This window comes from Spermophilus citellus (assembly GCF_964194105.1).
Source record: "Spermophilus citellus genome assembly, chromosome: 10".
Classification (NCBI taxonomy): domain Eukaryota; kingdom Metazoa; phylum Chordata; class Mammalia; order Rodentia; family Sciuridae; genus Spermophilus; species Spermophilus citellus.
The window spans coordinates 121223851-121245164 of NC_138197.1; positions in this window are offsets into that span (position 1 = coordinate 121223851).

Consider the following 21314-nt stretch of genomic DNA (forward strand, 5'->3'; position numbering starts at 1 on the left):
ACTCCTTCCAAAATGCTGATACTCGTGGAGATGAAGTGATTTCCCCCACGTCACCCAGCTGGTAAATGGCAGAACCTTCAGCACCAGACACTCTGACTCCAAAGTCACGGTTCTTTCCAGAAACCAAGGGACAGCTTCATAGCCCCTGGCCCTGTCTCTTTGAAAGCCTGGCTCTTTCTTTCCTCGTCCCCTGTGCCGGGGAGGGGAGGCTGATGCAAGACAAATGGCCCTGGACTCTCACAGATGCATGATATCTACATGGAGGTGACAGCATCTTCCCCCTCATTTTATTTCTTCAACTCAGAAACACGGAGAGAGAAAATAACTGGCAGGTGCCGTTCGAGGCAAAGTAAGGAAGGTGATATTGCAATAATTTTACGCTTCAGGAAGTGAAGGTTCCAAGTTGTTTTGGGGCCAAGTTCTCACAGCTAAGAAGGGACCAATATGGAATTTGAGACAAAGTCTCCCTGATTCCAAAATTCTTGATCTCCATTCCTGGAACTTTTGATGCACGATTTAGGGCCAAACAGTGTAATCAGCTAAGACCTGCATGGTGTTTACTGTGTGCCAGGCACTGTTCTAGTGCTTAGAGTTATTAGCTCATTTAATCAAGAATCCTATGCTTTGCTTGGGAGTTGGCAAATGTAAATGCAAAAGTAATTAAAACGAGCCTTCAAAGCAGCTTAGCTCTTACCCTCTCACTCCCCCCTTAAGTCTCTGGTTCATACCTTTCTGCATCCTGCTTAGCCTTGCTCATCTGGGACAGAAGGCAGGCTGGGGAGTCTAGACCTTCAGATAAAGATCTGTGACTTGCTTTTGTGCCCCCTTCATGATTCAGTGGCTTCTATTCACACCCTCTTCATCTCTTAGGAGTTCCTGGCTAGTGGGCCCTTTCCACTTGGGCCTCATTTCCTTACCTCCCTTCCCACCTCCTCCTGGCCAAGACCCATCTGTCTCTTTGACAGCAGGAGCGCTGCTGCCAAGAGAAATAATCCCCTGGTGTACAGGGTGTTGCCGAAGGGAACAGGGTGGGAAGGGAGAAGGGAAGGGCTTCCTGCCAGCAGCCCAACGGGCAGATCCTGCCCAGAGGAGGCTGAGAGATCCAGGGACACTGAGAAGTAACAGGGGGCAGGAAAAACCCAGGGGCAGAGGGAGATAGAAGGGCAGTCTCCCCACCAGAGAGTCAGGGAGGCAGTGGTGGGTGAGGCAGGGCTACTGTGGAGGGCAGGGCTGCGGAATGCTGGTCACTTCTATTTGTAGAGCCCTTCATTGCTCACCGGGCCTGTGGACCTGCATGGTCATACCAGGGAGGTTTCCCAAGGCTATCATCTTCCTGAAAAGTAAACAGAGGATCAAATCCCTGGAGGTTGGAGCTCATGGAGCACTCACCATGGGCAGGGGAAGGCCCTGTGCTTTTCTCTTCATTCATTAAGGCGATCTTCAAAAGCCGGGGGGGGGGGGGGGCAGGTAGCAGGCAGCTGCTCCTTTATAGGTGGTGCGTGGTGAAGAGGTAAATGTTAACACTGGGGATAAGAGTTTAAGTTCTGGCCTAAAATTAAGTATCAGAGCCTAAGTCCAGGCTCTAATATTTAATCTCTGAGCCCAGCTCAGCAAGTTAGTTGAGGACCTTAGTTCCCTTGTGTGTAAAGTGGAGACAGCAGCACCCACCACACAGGGCAGCTGGGAAGACTCTGTCGCCATTGTGATTCCTGGAGACTGGGAAGGTGGTATCCCCTGGGCAGCTTCTCTCGCTCTGACTCTCTTGGCCTCTCTTGCCCTGTGCACTTCCCCATTCAGACCAGAGCCTCCATAAGCAGCTATCACTTAGCAAACATGGTGACTCATGGGCTCCGGAGCACTCCACAGGGGGGCAGGGCTCCGTGAGGTTTTATGGCTCTGTGGAATGCTCCTGGGCTGGGGTTCTGGGGTGTATGGAAGATCTCAAGATAAGATCCTTTCCTTTGGGCTGGGCTTGCAGGTGGTTCTCCCCTTCAGATTCTACACAGTCTCCTTTGTCTTCCTGATCTGCTACAACCTTTTCTGTAAAACAGGGAGAATGATTTTTACCCTGCTGGCACGACCGGAGGATCAAATGAAAGGGCCCAAGGCTTTGCCTGGCATAGAGCAAGGGTTCAGTAACTGATCATCATCACCTTTTACCATAAAGGGCTACTTTTTGTTTGCTTGTTTGTTGGTTTTGTTTTCTGGAAGAGGTAACAGTTAATGGAAAAGGTCTCACTGTGTTTTGACAAGAAACATCTTATCCAATGTTATATTTATATCGCTGATGACAGTCACATAATAGATGCTGAATGACTACGTGTTTAGTTAAGGAAGGGAGGGGGGTTGATTGATCTGGAGTTAAAACAGTCTCTGCCGTAATCATACAATCCCCCGTCTATGCTATCTCCACTACGCTTTGCCCACCTTCCCCCAATCCATTTATCTATTCGGTTGGATGCTTGTTTTCTGTGTAAAGAAGTGGTCTAGTTAAATGGTTCCTTTACAGTGAAGTCAGTTTAAAATTAAAATGTCACTTAATAACAAATGTACAAATATGTCAACTGAGATTTTCAGAGGAGGGGAGCTTTAAGTCGAGATAGGAAAGTGACCCAGGGTGTGTTTGTCTTCTCCCCTTAGCCTTCAGAACCGGTTTTCCCAAAGCTGACTTCTGAAGGGTTTCCATGTAAATGATTCATCCGAGACATCCTTGGTGGGCCCAGTTCCTCCTGGACCTTGCATTCCAGGCAGAAGTGGGAGGGGGGAGCCGGAATGATTATGCATGTCTGAGCTTATGTTGCAGAAGTCGAATGGAATTTTGTGCCTTCTTTTTTTTTTTTTTTTTTTTTTCAGCCACGAAACTTTACACTCTCTTTGGCTCCCTGAAACGAAAATGATATTCGATGGTGTAATTCCAAAGCCGTCTCTCCCACTTTTCTTTCTTTCTCTGGTTTCGTAATACCACACTGTTCTCGGGAATCAGTGAACTTCTGGTTCGCTGTCTTTTTAGACATCCAGTCTGGACTGGAATCTGGGACCTTTTCATCGTCCTTTACCTGGATTGTCTTCTGATCTGATTCATTCTCATCTCCTAGTTAATTCTTACTTGGCAGGCGTGCGTTACTAGTCCATGGCCCATTTTGTGAACTTACACTGAGTTATGCAGCGTCTTCTGTAGGATCTTCTACAGAACCAAAGTGTTTAGTTTTGGTCAAGTACAAATTATGACGTTTTCTTTTATGAGCCATGCTTCAGGGGTCCTATCTAAGAACTCTTCACCAAGCCCTAAGGCCTGGAGATTTTTCTCCTGTATTTTCTTCCAGAAGTTTTATAGCTTTATGTTTTACATTTAAATGCACCATCTATTTTGAGTTAGTTGTTCCATCAGGTGTTAGGCTTAGGGCACACTTCATGTGTCTGTTTTTGGATATACAATCCAAAAACACCATTTGTTGAAAAAAAAAAATTTCTTCCTTTATTGAATTGTAACTGTCCCAAATCAGGTGAATGGATGTGCATTTAGGATAGCCATGTTTTTTGGTGGCTTTACCCTTTTAACATTACATAATGTCCCTGGTAGCTCTCTTTGCTCCAAAGTCTACTTCATCTGACAGTAATATACCCATTCCTACTTTCTTTTGATTCATGTTTGCATGGTTCCTCTTGTTCCTTCCTTTCACGTTTAAACTGTGCATATCATTATATTTGATAAGAGTTTCTTGTAGACAGTGTTTTCACATTTATTCTGCCAATCTCTGTTTTTTCATTTATATAGATTACTTGCACTTAATGTATCATTGACATGTTAATACTTGAAGTCTGCCATTTTATTTTTGGTTTCTCTGTGTTCTTTTTGCTTTCCATTTCTCTGTTTTCTTTTTCCTCCCTCCTGTAGGTTACTTTAACATATTTTATGATGTTTTCCAGTATATACCTTTGTATAGCCCTTTAGTGGGTGCCCTAGGGTTATTTCTTCATTCATAATATAATTGATTTAAATATTTTCTTTACAAACCATATCAAATGTGTACAGTTTTTGCTTTACTGACAAACACAACTTAGAAAACTCAAGAAAAAAACATGGATTTGCCCATGTGGTTTTCTCTTTCTGTGTTTTTATTCCTTCTCGATATTCCTGGATTTCCTTCCTGTTTACGTAAGTTTCTTTAGCTGTTCTTTTGAGGTAGTTCTTCTGGGGACAACTCTTAGTTTTTCTCCATTTGAGAGTGTCTTGACTCCTGAAGGATATTTTCTCAGCAGGTAGAATTATATGTTGATTATTCTTTCTTTCAGCATTTGGAAAACAATCATGGCATTTCTATCTGGCTTTGAAGTATGCAGCCACTTGAACGGTTTTTACCTCACAGATAGTGCAATGTTTCTTCCTGTTGCTTTTAAGATTTTTTCTTAGTCTCCTCCTCCTCCTCTTCCTCTTTTTCCTCCTCCTTCTCTCCCCCTCCTTCTTCTCCTTCTCTTTCTTCTTTGTCTTGACTCTCATGGATCTTGTGTAGTTTTTTAAAAAAAATGTTTATCCAATTTAGAGTTTTCTAAGTTTCTTGAATCTTTAGGTTAATTTTATTGTATTAATTTATTTTTTCAGGTTTAGAAAATTTCAAGCCATTGATTCTTAAAAATTACTTCAGCCTGATCATCTTTTCCCTCTCTTTCTGGAACTCTGATGACATGGATCTTAGATCTTTTGCTGTATTCATATGTATTTCTGTCATTTTTTTCCATTCTTATCCTTCTATTGTTCAGGTTGGGTAGTTTTTCTCATTATGTTTTCAAGTTCACTGATTCTTTCCTTTGTTCTTGCCACCCTATTGTTTAACCCATCTATGGAGATTTTAATTTGGAAGCAATTACGATTATTCATGCATAATATGACTGGGTGCCAAGAAAATCCAAAATAATCTACAACTATTAGAATTAATAGTAAAGTAGGCAAAATTACAAAATATTATTAAGAGAACTCAAATTAGATCTAAACAGAAAGGGTACTGTGACTTCTTCCCAAATGGAGGTATAGATTCAATGCAATCTTTTTTTTTTTTTTTTTTTTTTGGATACTGGGGATTGAACTCAGGGGCACTCAACCACTACAGCACATTCTCCAGCCCTATTTTGTATTTTATTTAAACACAGGGTCTCACTAAGTTGCTTAGCACCTCATCATTGCTGAGATTGGCTTTGAACTCTTGATCCTCCTGCATCGGCCTTAGGAGCCACTGGGATTACAGGCATGGGCTGCTGCGCCCGGCTTCAGTGCAATATCATTAAAAAGTCTGTAGCTCTTATTAGAAATTTTCAAGCTGCTGTCTAAGATTTATGCAGAAATGCAAACCCCTCCTACCAACAATGAAGGTGATCTTGGTCTTCGTCTAATATTGAATATTAAGAGTTATATAAGTGTAGTAACTAAAACAGCATGATATCCTTGGCATAAGAATATGTGAAAGAATCAATTTAGCAGAATTCCAGATAGAGATCCACTCAAGGGTTTACACTTGATTTGTGACATAGTAAAGCAGAGCAAAGAAGATGATCTGTTTAATAAAATGTCCCAGTCAAATGTGAAAAAAATGAATTGATATTGACCCCTGTCTCTGTCTTACACCATACAGAACAACAACAACAACAACAACTAATCTCAGGTGAACTATGGATCTCATTCTGAGAGTAAAAAAAGTAGAGTTTCTAGAAGATGCCATCTTTTGATGATACTGAGACTGGCAAAGATTTCTGAAACAAGATGTAAAATCATTCAGCATAATGGAATTGATTGACAGACGTGGGTATACTGTTAAGATTAGGAACTTATGTTCATCAAAGGGCTCTATTCAGGGTGTGGAAATGCAGACCACAGGGCAGGAGATGTTTGAAATACATACAACTAACAAAGGACTCATGTCTAGTGTTACAAATCGATTTTTGAAAAAGATAAACAAGCCCAACTAAAAATGGGCAAAAGAATGAAGTGTTATATATCCAAATGAACAATAAGTATGTAATTGAGAAGCTCAAGGCCATTAGGGAAAATCAAAATAAAATTCTAGTCTGATACCATCACAAACTTACTAGAATGACAATTTCAAATGGTGAGGACGTGGAGCCAGGGGGGGTTCTCTTATACTGTTGGTGGGGATGTTAACTGCTACAATCACTGGTGGACACTGAACAATGATGTGCCCCATGACCCAGAAACTCCACCCACTTCCAGGTATATTCCCAGATAAATGCTCACATGTGCTTGCCTTATACCTGCGGAGGATGTGATGCTGTATGAAGTAGATAGCATCGCCAGGGCAGAATTCTACCTAAAATATTTAACCTGCGTCTAGTCAAACTTTTATACCTGATTTCCAGTTTACAGTGAAAGCAGGTTAAAGAGAAATCGTGTGCTGTGAGAAAACACTGAGATAAATCCAGAATGTTGGATGTGTACAAAACTCTTCCAAAAGTCACTGTCAAGAAGGGAAATACAGGGGAGCCATAAAAACATAATACTAAATGTAACATGGGAACCAGGACTGGATCTTGGCTGAAAAAAAACAAAAACAAAAACACCAAACCAACCGCCTTTAATTAGACAATCTTGTGACAGATGGGAAAACTTGAGTGCTAGATATCAGATGCTATCTAGAAGTTATTATTTTTTATGGTGTGGAATTTATAGAGAAGCACATGCTCACAGCTACATGCTGATGTATTTAAGAGTCAAGTGTCATGACGTCCGCACTCATTTTCAAATAGAAATATATATATAAATTAAAACACAGGTAGATGTGAATACATTGTGAGAAATAAGTTAAATATAGCAAAATGATAACAGTGTTTAATTTAGCCAGCAGATAGTTGATGTTTATTTTGCCATTTTTCTACTTATTTGTATGTCTAAAATTTTAATAACTAATTACTGGAGTATGTTTTACATGGAATTTTGTCCCCAGTCTTCCTTAGAAGGTGCAAACAAGTTCTGCTCTACTTTAAGCAAATAGAAACAAGAGTTCACAGGATATATGTGAAGAAGACTAGTTTATGCTAGAGAGAATTCTAGAACATCAGTCAGAGCTCACAGTCAAAGAAAAAAGCTTGGTTCTACATTAAAGATCTGATTCATGAGTGTTCACTTATGTTTTAGGTGAAAATAAAACGTCCTGTGTATGTGTCCCTGACCCTTGAGTGATCCCCAAGTGTAGCTTCCAACGAGCCAACCAACTCTTCGTGCCAGTTAATGCCAGGTTAGAGGCCGTCCTCTGTGTAATTCAGGTGTGGGAAGAAGGGAGCATCCAGCTCATGACTGGCTCAGGAATCAGGTTGGACCTGCCATCCCACAGCACCATGTAAGTGCTTCTGACAGCACTTAGAAGTGCCATTGCCCGTTCCAGGAGATGACAGCATGAGTGGGGGACCCGCTGTAACCTGGTGGTGAGTAGTCCACCTTCTGAAGCCGAGGGGCACGGGGATGAATCCTGGAGGTGTGCCCTTCACAGGGTCACCTAGCCAGCATAGCTTCCTCCTAGGAGAGGGCGAGAGCTGCCTCAGAGACCAGCTGTTAGAGACCCAGCCAATGTGTCGGTGCTACCCTAAGATTAATGGACTGTGGGTGGTGGTATGTGTAGGGATGTCTGGCCACAGGTAGAGGGGTCCAAGGTTGTGACTGCTTCTGAAGACACCTAGGAAAGGGGGTTTTGACTTCTCAAAAAATTCTAGAGGGGGCGGGATGGTAAATTCACCTGATTCTCATCCACTGGACCAAGTCTCCCCCGAAGACACCCAGGACCACTGGCTTCAGCATCGCCTGCTGCAGTTGTTCAAGACGCAGGTTCCTGAGCCAAGCCCTGCGCCTGTCACATCAGAAGCTCGGGAACAGAGCCCGAGAAGCTGTCTTTTAACAAGTTGGAAAGCTGTTGAGAATTGAGACTCTGTCTGCTCCGTTCACTGCCATATTCTTCATACTTAACAGGATGCCTGGCACACAGAGGTGCTCATTAAAGCCTGGGAGATTAAGAGGACAAAAAGACAAATCAACACATTGCTTCATGACTTGCAAATGAGCCAGAGTGAGGGGCTTCATTCTCCCTTCCTTACATGCCCCCTCCCCTTCCTTACAAGTGCCCCCTACTCTCTTCTTCTCTCCTTTTGTTACTGTCTTGAGGGTCATCATTGTCTGATTTTGCCTCAAGGACTTACTGAGGCTAGAAAAAAAGTGGGCTCTGGGTCTCCTCTCTGCCAGAAAAGTCCCAGCCTATAAACTAGCTTTACATACAGCAGTGGTGCTCAATCCTGGCTACACTTTAGAATGACCTGAAGCTTGGCCTCCACTCTAGATAAATGAAGTCAGAATCACTGGAACGGAGGTCTAGGTTTGGTTATGTTTCAAGTGTTCCCCAAGTGATACTGGTATGTATTGAAGTTGAGAACCACTGGCAAACAATAATTATGGAGACCTCTCAAAACCCCACCATTGAGTGACTGAGTGTAAAAGGAGCAACACGATTTATAGCACAGAGCCATTTGAGGATCTTAATATCTACACGAAATAAAAGTTCTGTGTTTTTCAGAGATGCTAAAACTTCTAGGGACATGTACAAAATTCCAGAAAGAAAGGTAGGGGAGTTGGAGTGAGGATGAAGAGTGAATGGGAAATATAAAATACAATGAGTGAGGTCTTCCACAGACCCTAGAGCTGTCGACTGAGGAGTGCCACTCCCAAACATCCGGTCACCACGGTTGGTATGAACAGAGCAGCCGTGTGTCCCAGACGGAGTGTAATTGATTTACACGCCTTGTCTGTGTTAATCCTCACAGCAACTATGAGAGAAAGGATATTGCTCAGCGATCCATAGAGAGTTCGAGAACTTCACCTCAGGTCCTCCAACTAGTGAGGGAGAGAGCTGAGTGGAAGTCCTGTCTGTCTGTCAGAGGCCAGGCTCCTGCTCCTTCCACTGCCTCCCTGTCTCCTTGAGCACCTGAGAGAAGGACGGCTTTGTCCTCCCCTGGCTCCCCTCACCTCTCTGAATGGCAGCTGGGGGGCTGCCAGTGCGTGCTTCATCCCACCCCTTCCCCAGGATGGGAACAGGAGCAACCACTCAAGGCCCTGTGCCCAAGACAGAAGGCCTGCAGACGGCCTCCCCACCTGGAACAGCCAGACCAGCCTCCGTCTTCTCGTGAGGACTAGCCATGCTTGTTGGATTTGAGGAACAGAAAGAAGCCTCATATTGTTGGAAAAGTGACAGAGGACAGTGGGGGGGCCAGGGAGGAGGAGGGAGGGACCCTCAAGAGCTCCTCACTCCCTGCAGGCTCAGCACGGAAACATTCTGAGTCACTTCATATCCATGGTTCCCACAGCAGTCAGTTTCCGGACTCTGAAATTGATGAGGATGATGATGATGATGATATTATTGAGACAGATACAAATATCAGTCCATACAAGGCACCCAGGGGTGTTTCTTAGATGAGACGTGATGAAGCGAGAGCCCGGAAGTGCTCCTCTTACCCGAGTTGGCGCCCTCTAGAGGTGAGCTGAGGCTCTGAAGGCCCCTCTCCACTCCCACCTGGATACCCAAGTTCCCAGATAAGGTTCCTTCTTCCAAAAATGTCCCCACCCCCACTGTGTGTGCAGTGGCTCTGGAGTGCACTCAGTAGCTCTTTGTACCTGCTGCCACGTGCACCTGCCTCTGTGGGGAAAATGGAGAGGCACCAGGCAAGCTCTCTCCTCCTCCTTACTTAAAAATAGCTCCCCGCCCCTCTATCACAGTAGCTGGAGTCGCCTTGATGACTTATGGAATTAAAGGCTTTTGTTAAGATATAATCTCTAATCTCAGGGGGGTGTGAAAAGAATAAGGGAGGTTGCTTAAACTTTAGTGCCTAAAACTCAGCTTAAAAACTTACTGAAAATGCAGGGTTTGGGGTCCTAGCGGCAAAGATTGTTTCCACGGGTCCCCGGCAGGGCCCAGATATCTGCAGTTCTAAACACTTCAGGAGATCCTGATGCTGGTGTTCCCTGAACCCTGCTTTGGGTTGAAATTCATTAAGTAGCATCTTATGGATTGTAAACTACTAGGAAGAGGCCATGTCTTGTTCACCTTTCTAGTTTTAGAATTTTGAGTTCACTTGCCTATGATGTAGTGGACTCTCAATTCTGTCCCCAATGTCTGCTCACCTATGCTGACCACTTCTCTATTGGGCCAGGGAGGAGAAGTGCACAGCTCCTCCGACTTGGTCTCTGTCCAGCAGTTAGCCATGCTCACTGCTCAGGGCTGTGAGTGAGGGATCCAAGCCCTGAGTCAGGAAAGTCCCCACAGACTTGCCAGGTTTTTCCCAGATGCACATTTGGGGTGTGGTCAAGGCCTTGCACTTTCTCAAGACCTCACAGAACACTTCTCAGACTTTCAGGTTCACCCAGGATGCTAAGGTACAAGAGACAAGCCCTGGGATGCTTTGGATGTGAAGACATTGTACTTAAACCTTCTTCAACCCAAAGTCTCAGGTGGTATTACCACAGAGGGTCACATGAGGGCGCTCTAGGGAACCAACACCAGCAAATTTCACGGGAGGTGGGGGCAAGGGGGTTGTGCTGATCCTTGAGGTTTTTTTCTTAGTTTAATTGAGCTTCTTTACCTCAGAAGGACCCACAGAGCTCCCATCTGTGCATGTGTGCCAGTGCATGCCGTGTGTGTGTGTGTGTGTGTGTGTGTGTGTGTTGCACACATGGAAGGGGCAAGGCACTGGCAGGAACAGAAGTTGACGAGGGACCAAAAAGGAAAAAAAAATTAAAGCAATGAGCCTTAGAAGGTCACCTTCATGGTGACGGGAGAGATACTTTCCCGCACGGTCATTGCAATGCCTCCTACCACACTCAACAATGCCAGTTCCCACAGAGCTCTCCTGGGTGGCAGAGCCCTGGACAGATGAGCCACAGGAGGATGCCACCAGAGGTGGCCTGTCAGCACAATACTTCTCTCCGGGTCTGCTTTGCAGGGCCCGTTTGGCCTGACCTCATGGAACCCCCGCTTTGCCATCTGCCCTCCGCTGCTGACAGCCCAGGCCACTGTGCAGCAGCTGCCCATGAGGCTCATGCCCCAGAAAAGGCAGCTCCAGTTGCACCCTAGTCACCAAAATGACAAAGGCAGCAAAGGACACTGGGTCGGCTTCACGTTCCCAATTTAATTATGGGACCCAAGGATCCACTGAGATTCAGAGGAGCCTGATTTTAACTTGTTATAAAATAGATGAATCAAGTACGTGATATTAGTTTTGTTTCTTACGTTCCCAGCTTTCTCTCCCCTCACCCTTGTTCTCCATCTTTAATGCAAGTTTTTTTAATGGACTTTTGGACTCTTTTGAGACCCTCCCTGTAGGCCCATGATAAGAAAAATAAATTTACCCCCTTTTCACCTGGGAGGTCCGACTCAGGAGGCTGAAGTGCCTAGTTAGAACTGAAGTTAAGGTCTCTTGCACTGTTCTGGGTCCCTTTTTTCCCCCCACAAAGAATGAGAGCAGGTGAGTGAGGGGGGACCTTCGCCCAGGGCAAGTGCAGTGGTCTCATTGCGAAGGCATCCAGCCATCTGAGCGAAGGGGCCGTGGCTGAGGATCAGATGACGATGCTCCAAACGCCTGAGTGATTAAAACACTCCAGTGCTCAGATGCTTTAGTGGCTTCAAGTTGTTCTATGGGGCAGCGGAAGCTGTGGATCAAAGTTGTTTTCTGGGTTCACATGATTGGCTTTCCCCTCACCCCCACGCCCTTGAACGCACACATGCATATACACACGCGCGCAGGCCTCAGGGACCCTCATGTCCCAAAGCCGGCCTTGAGTTTTGAAAGGCTCCTGCAAGGCTTAGACGGGGGAAGTGTGTGACCATGCAGACCCTCAGCTTTAGGGGTCGGCTGAGTTCTGTATTTGTTAAATGATGGAGTAATGAAGCTTCATTACTCCTTAAGGATAAGGCCCTCAGGGTTTGGGTGGTGGTGGGGAATGCTGGGGTGATCCTTTTGGGGGTTGTCATATGTAGCATACTGGATGGTGGGCATAAGCTCAGAGGCCATGGGAGCCTGGGAGTTCAGGGTGAGGTTTCTAGATCTGTTCTGCTGCTGATTTGTCCTGTGAATCTGGGAGGGCACATCTCCACTCTAAAATTCATGCTTTTCCTGATGTTAGGTGATTTCTTTCTTTGGACCTTTTGAACCCTAAGGTTCTACAAGTCTCTGCCTCCCTAAGGCTTCAACATCAGGATTCCCAGGCTTGGCTTTCCTTCGTGACTTGTTTAGAATTTTACTTAGTCTCTGCAAGATTTAAATTTAACACAATCCCGTCTTTTCCCTACCCACCAGGAATGATCCCCTACATACATTACCGTCAGGGGGTAGATGGTTCTTTGCCGGTTGGTAATGAAGTCCAACTCTGACCCCTTCCTTCACACTCCTGTTTACAGGTGACACGAAACAAGGATTTCCCAGAAAACTGGCACTTGGTCTTTCTTCATATAAAATTCAAGGGAGCTCTTCCTGGTGAAACGATTCTTCTTTCCTGCTTTCCTATTGAAGTGTTGTTGTTGTTGTTGTTGAAGTGTGGTTAAGATGAAAAACCGTCAGAATCTGCACAACAAGACAAACTCACAGTGCCATCTCTTAACCCAAAGTGACAGATTTCTTTACAAGTCATGCACATGCAGAAGCCATTTAGAAGCAGACTTAACACAGCTTCCACGCTGGGGTTGGAAGTGTACATACTTGACACTGACAGGAAGCTGCACATGGAATGATTTATGTCTGTGTTTTCTGTGATGTCCTCAACAACACAACTAATCATATCCGAGGCCTCTGCTTGGCTTTGGCAAACAAGAGCACAGATTATTTATGTATAGGCAAAGAGGGGTGCAAAGAATTTTAACCCTGGAACTCCCTGTCTGTTAATTATTTAGGATCCTCATCTTGAAGCCGGATATACAGGAGATTTTGCTTGCTTCATACTTGTTATTTTTTTCACTCCCTCCAAACCCCCAAAAAGGGCAAAAGAGAAAAGGGTTCTAGTTTTCTAACATCCAGTTCCACTTCTGCCTTAATACAGTGGAAATTCATTATCCTAAGTACACGTATGAAGACACGAATGGTGTGGATATACTTTGCATACAACCAGAGATAAGAAAAATTGTGCTCTATGTGTGTAATATGAATTCTAATGCATTCTGCTGTCATATATAACAAATTAGATTTGTTAATACTGTGGAACTTCTAGTGGGCATTAGAATCTCTTGGGAACTCGTTTTAAGATGCCGATTCTTGCCCTGCATGGTGATGCACGCCTGTAATCACAGCAACTGGGGGGGGGGGGCTGAGGCAGAAGGATTGCAAGTTTGAGGCCAGCTTCAGCCATTTAGCAAGATCCTGTCTGAAAATATATATATATATATATATATATATATATATATATATATATATATATATATATATGAATTATTTTATATATATGGCTGGAGATGTGTCTCAGTGGTAAAGTGCCCCAGGTTCAATTCCCAGTACCAAAACAAACAGAAAACGGGTGTTAATTCTTAGGCCCCACCCCACTACAGAGTCTTTAATTCTATAAACTGTGTTGGGTATAAAATCTGTATTTTACAGGCACTCCATTGTGATTCATGTGCTTCTAGTCCAGGGAGATTGCACTTTAAGAAACAATGGTCTCCTACATATTCTATCAGTCCAGTTAGAATTTTCCATTTTTTATTTTGACTGTCCTATACACCCAAATGCTTATGTGTATTATTTTTTACATCTTATTTTTTACATCTTATAGATTGTAAGACCACTAAGAAGAGGCCATGTTTTATTCATCTTTCCAGTTTCAGAACTTAGTCCACTTGCCTATGATGTATCGGACTCTCAAGCACTGAATCAAAGGTGCAGCTGTGATTTAAAATAGCTGCAGTGTTTGTAATAGGTAAGCTATGGAACCAACCTAGGTGTCCTTCAACAGATGAATGGATAAAGAAAATGTGGTACATATACACAATGGAATATTACTCAGCCATAAAGAAGAATATAATTATGGTATTTGCTGATAAGGATGGATGTGGAGACTATCATGCTAAGTGGAATAAGCCAATCCCCAAAAGCTAAAGGCCAAGTGTTCCCTCTGACATGTGGATGCTGACACACAATAAGCGGGGCTGGGTAGGGAAGAGTAGAAGTTCATTGGATTAGACAAAGGGAAATGAAGGGAAGGGAGGGGAAATGGGATAGGGAAGACAGTAGAATAAATTGGACATAACTTTGCTGTGTTCAGATATGAATACACGACCAGTGAAACTCCACATCGTGTACAAACACAAGAATGAGCAGTTATACTCTGTGTATGTATAACATATCCAAATATACTCTACTGTCACATATGTCTAGAAAGAACAAATTAAAAAATAGCGATCAGCTTCCTATCCAAAAAAAAAAAAAATCACAAAATAATAAATAAAAAAGCTGCAGCCTCTGACCTTCAGCCTACACAGCCTCATACCGGAAGACAAAATGTGGCTTCTGAAAGAAAAGTGATGCAGGACTGATCAAACCCACACCTGGAATAAGAAGCAGGTTTGCAGAGAGAGAGAGAGAGAGAGAGACAGAAGCAACTCTCCCTTGAATGCTACGTTTCTAGGCTAGAATCATGGCTGTGTGTTAGGGGCGGGTTTAGTCCTGACTGACAAGCATCCTCCGATCTTGTGGAAGGCAAGTTTGTTTCTTGGGAACATAGAGAGGCAGTTTTCCTATCTCTCAGAGGGGGAACAGGGAAACTGGCATGGCCTTTTATCTTTTTTTTTTTTTTTGCCTTGAATCTCAGATAAGATTTTATTTTATTTTTTATTTATTTAGGCCACTGAGCCACATCCCCAGCCCTATTTTGTATTTTATTGAGAGGGTCTCACTGAGTTGCTTAGCAACTTGCTTTTTTTTATTAATTAATTTATTTTAGTTAGGTACATATGACAACAGAATGCACTTTGATTCATTGTACATAATTGCTACACAACTTTTAATTTCTCTCGAGGTACATGACGTAGCATCCCACCATATGTGCTGGTGGGCCTGCAGATTGGTGCAACCAATTTGGAAAGCAGTATGGAGATTCCTTAGAAAACTTGGAATGGAACCACCATTTGACCCAGCTATCCCTCTCCTTGGTCTATACCCAAAGGACGTAAAGACAGCATACTACAGGGACACATCCACATCAATGTTTATAGCCGCTCAATTCACAATAGCTAAACTGTGGGACCAACCTAGATGCCCTTCAATAGATAAATGAATAAAGAAAGTGTGGTGTATATACACAATGAAATATTACTCAGCATTAAAAGAGAATGAAATCATGGCATTTGCAGGTAAATGGATGGAGTTGAGATCATCATGCTAAGTGTGTTGGAAGCCAATCCCAAAAAACCAAAGGCTGAATGTTCTCTCTGATAAGTGGATGCTGGTCCATAATGGGGATGGGGCACGCGAAAAATGGAGGAACTTTGGGCAAAGGGGAGGGTGGGATGGGGAGAGGACATGGGGACAGGAAAGATGCCCTTTTATCTTCTTAAACAGAGAACAGAGAAACCAGTAAGTCCCCATCTCAGGGGCCGGTAAGTTGGGAGAACAGGGAGAGACCTACAGACTCCAGACTGTAGGCTTTATCTTGGGCTAGTTTCTGTTTCTTGGGAATAAGAACAGTATCTATACAGTGGGGGTGGGGAAAGGAAGATGGCTGCAATTGTGCCATCAGCTTCTAACCTCTAAGGAGGTCAGTGGCATGTCTTGGCTCCTTGGCAGGCCCTCAGCCATATCCTCTTTAGTATCTTTTAAGTGGAATCTGCAACAAGCTTTGCTCGTCTTGTTTCCCAGTTTAAAGGAGCTGAACTGGAGGAGGCACCCCACAGATTGGCCTTCCCTTGTCAGCAGCCAGGGCCTGTTCCCCTTCAGGGACCCTTCTTCCGCCTGCGTCCCTGCCTGACATCCACTCCTGGTCCAAAGCTCAGCTCCGGACGCACGGGGGTCCTTAACCACTGTCACTTCTCTCCTCCTTTTCCAGGGCACTGTCACATCTTGAAGTTCATCTGAGCCAATTCGCACACTGACCCAGCAACTTTTTATCGCATTTGCTCTCTCTCCACCCCCTACCCCCTGCTTCAGAGATCCTGGAATCCTCATTTCCCCTCCTCCTCCCTCTTCCCATGTTCTTGAGATCTGCACTAGAAAATATAAATGCTTTCTAAGTCCCGCAGAGTGTTGAAGATCTTTAGAGCCACCCAAACAACCCTGCCCCGAAGTCTTATCCTTTCCTATACACGGATGGAATCCATTCCAAACCCTTTATATTCTTTCTGCTCCTAAAAAATCTTGCAAATTCCCCCACCTTTCTTCACTTTTCCTGCGAGTCCAGGTCTCCGTCTTCTCTTACTTGGACGTTGGCTCTCATTTCCTACTTATTTCTACATCCCATCTGTTCTCTACTCTGTAGCCAAAGAGACCTCGAAACACAAAGTGGTCTTGTTTTTCTTCACTTACCTGCTGCATGGTTTCCCATTGCTCCTTTAATGTCGATGAAGCTTCTCAACCAGAACTTCAAGGCCCTGCCTGGAACGGTGCTGCCCACGTCTCTGTCTTCTTCCCTCCAACGAGCTTATCTTGTTTTTTTCTGCTCCAGCCACCGTGGCCTTTCAGTTTCTCACACTTTCTAGACTTCCTTCTGCTTCAGGGCCTTTGCACACACTGCTGCTTCTGCTTGGCCCTTCTCTTACCTCTTTGTCACTGCCGTTCAGAGTGCCTGACTCGGCTCATCTCCTTCCCTGATTTCCCTGGCTCAGTCTAACTCCATCGTCTCCGTACCATGGGTCTTCCTTCAGGACACTTAATGCAGTTAATTTAGTGCAGTTAGTTGCAGTTTTGATTTTACAGGTATCTTTGTTTGCACTGGATTAGTGTCTGTCTCTGTGACTGATTGTAAGCTTCCTGAGGACAGGGGCCATACCTGATTTTGTTCACCATTGTGTCCTGACTATTTTGTCCGATGTGTATCAATTGGCTGTTCCTTGGTAACTATTTATTGAATGGTGAATGTTTGGACAGATGGAGTCAACATTAAATGTGAACGGGAGATGTGAGTGTACATCAGGTATTGCCCCTTTATGTTTAGAATCTGTCTAATGGGAGTAGTAGGGTTAGAAGCTCTTAATTTCAAGAGTATAATAGAGGGGTAATCGTAGAGCTTGGGATTAATATGAATTAAATATGCCAAAGGAATCTAAGGAGACTTCACAGAGGATGTAACACCTAACTGGTGCCTTGAAATGGAAACACGAGTTTTCCAAAGAGATCAACACTCCAAACAGATGGAGAGCATGTGCAAATCCCAGAGGAGTGTTAAGAGCGGTGTGGCAGGTCTGTAAAGTTCTAGAACAGTGTTGGGTTGGGGTTGTGGGATGTGGGTGGGAACGGGTGACAGGTCAGATGAAAGGTCATGATAAAGACATTGGACAGTAAGAAACAGAGTCAACAGAAGTATGAATACAGTGCGCTGCTGTGTTAGGAAGGTCACTCAGATGAGAGTGAGGAGTGGGGAAGGGGAAGAGAGAGACCTAGAGCAACAGTGCAGACACAGTTTCCATAGTTCAGATGAAAGAGAGAGAGAGAGAGAGAGAGAGAGAGATCCCTCCACAAAAGCAGCAAAAGAAAAGACTGGGCAAAGTCAAAATGGAGAGAGACGTAGAGGAAGAATCACTAAGACTGGGTCAGCCATTGGAAATGGGCCTCGAGAGAGGGAGAATGGAAGGTGCCAAAATAGACTTTTCTGCCTCTAAGTTATTCTGTGGGGTATTTTGGTCACAGGGGCATAAATCCTATCTGAAGCAACTAGTAGGATGGTAGAATTGTTAACTAGCATAAAAACTCTCCAGGAAGAACAAGTTTGGGCATGAAGAAGAGATAAACTGCTCTGTTGTGACCACGCTGAGTTCTAGGTGCCTTGGGGCATTGAGGCAGAAATGTTCAGGGGAGGGTTCCGTGATCGCCAGGCTAAACACAGGCAGGTTCTCACCGTTATCTGCTAGTTGCTTTGTCCCCTGACCTTGGTGGTGACCTGTAAGAATACATCACTCCTGTGTGTCTTTTAAAAGCCAAGTCACTTCCACCTGCCTGGAACCAGGTACATCATCTGCACAGCATCATACCAATCAGACAGCAGATTGATTGAGGGAGAGTCATGGACCCTGTCGGAATAATTGAAAAGGCACCTCTTGGGTTCCAATGGAGTCTAAACTTGGTATTAGGTATCAACAGGTGGATGCCAAATAGGCAAGCGAGTAGAATGAAATTCCTTTAAGATTTAATATCATCATAAAAGGGCATAGAAGACCCCTCACTTACAAAGGACCAGACACTTATAAAGGACCACTGCATTCTGTGTGCCACCTTCCAGTGGAAGGGCCATTCAGCATCCACCTTTCCCTCCCTTTTACTTGCAATCACTCATTGAGTTCCTCCTCTATGTCATGGTTGAAGTTTCTGTGAACGAAGTCCCTTGGTGGCCTTTGAAGACACACAATTTTGTTTCTTCTTGCACATGGGGTGCCCGAGTAAGAGCACTTGGCATTTAAATCTTGGTTTGATGCTTACCTACTACATAATTAATTTTATTTTCTGTGACTCAATTTCACTTTCTGTAGAACAGAGATAATAACAAGAATTACCTCAGGTTTGTTGTTGTTTCATGATTTATGATCTTATCAGGCAAGTGCCTGGCATTTGGGAAATGACCAATAAATGCTTAGTTACTGGATCTTGAATTTTAGTGATTGCACACTGGGGTGTTACACTTGATAACCAGTATCTTAAAAAATAAATCGAAACCTCTTTAGAGGAGCAGACAGTATCCAGTACCTCAGGGCCCACTAATCCCTACTCTTCCTGTTCACACATTTTTGTTAACCTCCTGGACCCTATATAACTCTTCATGGCCTGGTGAAGCCCAGTCTAAGAGAACTTCAGATCATGGCCTACTGATAGGAAGGGCAGTTTTTCTTTACAAATAAGAACAATCTCTGTATGTGCCGGTAGGATAAATGCTGGTGTGATGAGAAAAAGCTAAAAAAGTATTCATTGATGTTGAGACTCAATCATTGGAGAATAATCTCTTTGGACGAAGCATCATGGGGTTAGAGACATGGGATAGTTACAGAGGCAGGGACAATAAGTTCAGTTTCAGAGAGGAGAGGCACTTTGAGGTCCAGAGAAATATCACACTGGTGTTTGAACTTGGTGGGAGCTGAGTTTGTATTCCAGATAAATGCAGCTGTCGAGTGGGCCCTCGGGCGCCTGGGCCACTGTACCAGGCAACAAGCAGCCTGCACAACGATGAATGGTGGGACCTCTTCTTAGGCTGCTTTGAGTTTGTCATGGTTGGTTTTGGAGCACATCAGACCTGAGGGTACGCAGAAGGAACCATTGCAAATGTTGGTTTCTGTGCCTCCTCTACAGGCATGGTTTGCACAGAACCCAAACCGGCTTATTCCCAGGAGGCAGGAGACACAGAAAAAGTAAATCCACGAATGAGGCTCACTGCATCCAACGACAAGCCAGCTCTGAGCAGCTTCTAAACGTCAGTGCTGTGACTCGGTCCACAGGACTGACTTTAGCACCAAGGGCACATGCAGACTGCTCTCTGAAAGCCACTCACAGCTGGTTCATCCCAGCCCCTCCCGGACAATTCCAAACAGAAGACATAGACAGGGCCTGACCCATGTGGTCCTGATGTTAGTCTCCGGGGGGAAAAACCTTGATGGCATTCAGTGGCAAAACTAGCACCAAGCTATTTTTAAAGCGAACTTTCTTCTCTGAGGAAAGGGGGTTATTTACTGCTCGTGACTTTTGGATTTAGAAATAGCTACACAGTCCCTTAAAAATTAGCCTCATTCATCTTTTGCTTTCTTGTCCATTGCTTTCTGTTGCTTTGATTTTGCTTTCTTATAGGTAGAGAATAACCTGGGGCAAATTGAGGAAGTAGAAAAAGGAGGCTTTCACGAATCTTCCTCTTTTTAATGTCCTAGTAATATCCAGGGGACCAGCTCCTAGGCTGCTAATGGCTGAGCTACTAACTGATTGAGCTGGAGAAGTTATGGAAAGTTACTTCCCCAGTGGGGACTACAGCAGTGCTGTCAATAAAATGGGAGTTGAACCTGTTGATCTAGCACCAGTTAATGTGCCATTAGTCTCTCTTCAGAACTCCTTGCCCAAAAACAGGCTGAGCTAATGCCTGGACTTTGGTGTAGCCACCTCTTCCTTGCCCAAGGCAGACATGACCAATCAATCACATCCTTCTCTCCGAGCCCAGATTGAGCCTCATGGCCTTTTTAAACTTATCACTCTAAGAACCAAATACCAATGAAATGGAGCCTGGGTCCAGGGGAACTCCAGTTGCTATCCTCACTCTAACACTTCTGACCCTCTCTTGCTCATCAAGTCGCACTTGTCTCTGTGGAAGTTGCATTTCCCCCTCTATCTTTAAGCTAGTGAGGTGGATCTCACGGCCATGCAGAGCTTCCCCGAGCTTGAACAATCTGTGTGCCCATCATTATAAAGCTGACCTGCTGTGCTCTTATAAGGACAAACTAAAACTTGACACACCATGCTGTACCTTCCAGACATGCCATCCTGTTTTATCAGCTCTTCAAGGTCCAGAATTAAAAACCTCCCTGTGCATTGTCTTGTCCTGGGCAGGATGGACCACATTGGGCCAATAGAATCACAGCACTCAAGTAAGCAGAACCCTCCTCCCTGGAAGCACATGAAGTTACTTATCAGACTGGAGCTTGTTTCCATCTGATGTGGCTACAGGTTCCTAACAAGGTAATCTGAGAAATTCTCTAAGTTGGGGAAAGGGTTTGGAGGCAAGTGGAATGGGGGAGGCATCACATATTATAAGAATGAAAATACCTTTAAGTTCAGTTTGCAATGTAGGCAGAGTAGCAGTTATAAAGAGTATTTCAAGACTTAACAGCCAGACTTGCTATCTAGGTAAGAGAGCAAGAGAATGGAGAGGGAAGGAAGGGAAGAAGGAAGGAAATGAAGTGAGTTCCATGATTCTACTCCTATCAGAATGTGTTTTTATGCATGGATTATACGTGGAATAACAACAGAATTGATTGCTCACCGGGACACAGGTGCAAGTTAGGACTGATGATCGCCATGGCCACACTCCTTCCCACTGCAAAAGTTTCTGAGCGGGTGTGAATCAGATGACAGTGTATAAAATACATGTGACAGAGGAGCAAAGTCTGTGAGCC